At 46.4% G+C, this 816-nt stretch overlaps 1 non-coding gene across 1 annotated transcript; it reads right to left on the bottom strand.

Annotated features, from left to right (window-relative positions):
- Nucleotides 1-374: 374 nt before the first annotated feature.
- On the bottom strand, nucleotides 375-450 carry TRNAP-AGG (transfer RNA proline (anticodon AGG)). Its single transcript has one exon. It is a non-coding gene; the product is annotated as a tRNA-Pro (tRNA).
- Between the last annotated feature and the right edge of the window lie 366 nt (nucleotides 451-816).

Raw genomic sequence — 816 nt, 5'->3', positions numbered from 1 at the left:
CAACAAAATAAAAGTTGGCTTTGCATCTCATTTGCAAGATTGAACAATTTTCTTTGACTTGTCGTTTGCTTTCCCTTTTTTTTTTTTTTTTTTTTTGTATTTTTCTGAAGCTGGAAACGGAGAGAGACAGACTCCCACATGCGCCCGACCGGGATCCACCTGGCACGCCCACCAGGGGGCGATGCTCTGCCCCTCCGGGGCGTCGCTCTGTTGCGACCAGAGCCACTCTAGCGCCTGGGGCAGAGGCCAAGGAGCCATCCCCAGCGCCCGGGCCATCTTTGCTCCAATGGAGCCTTGGCTGCGGGAGGGGAAGAGAGAGACAGAGAGGAAGGAGAGGGAGAGGGGTGGAGAAGCAGATGGGCGCTTCTCCTGTGTGCCCTGGCCGGGAATCGAACCCGGGTCCTCCGCACCCTAGGCCGACGCTCTACCGCTGAGCCAACCGGCCAGGGCCTGTCGTTTGCTTTTCTGATGTTCTTGTTTAATAAAAAAATATCAAATTGCTTTATATTCATTTTGAAATATCCTCTAATTTTTGTGAGCAGTATATTTGTAAATTGTGTATTTGATAAGGGCCTAAGATCCAGACTAGAGAATGCTTACAATTCAACAATAAAAAGACAAATCAGCTAATTAAAAAATGGGCAAAGGACTTGAATAGACCTTTCTCTAAAGAAGATATACAAATGGTGAATAAGCACATGAAAGGATGCTCACCATCATTAGCCACTGGGGAAATGCAACTACAATGAGATACCACTCGACTTGACAAGATACTACTCCATTAGAACACTGGTAAGAAAATGGAAAGTAATGTCA

This window comes from Saccopteryx bilineata, chromosome 5 (assembly GCF_036850765.1).
Source record: "Saccopteryx bilineata isolate mSacBil1 chromosome 5, mSacBil1_pri_phased_curated, whole genome shotgun sequence".
In the NCBI taxonomy this organism is placed as follows: domain Eukaryota; kingdom Metazoa; phylum Chordata; class Mammalia; order Chiroptera; family Emballonuridae; genus Saccopteryx; species Saccopteryx bilineata.
The sequence above is the reverse complement of the archived record's forward strand: the minus strand, read 5'-3'. Positions and strand labels throughout refer to the sequence as shown.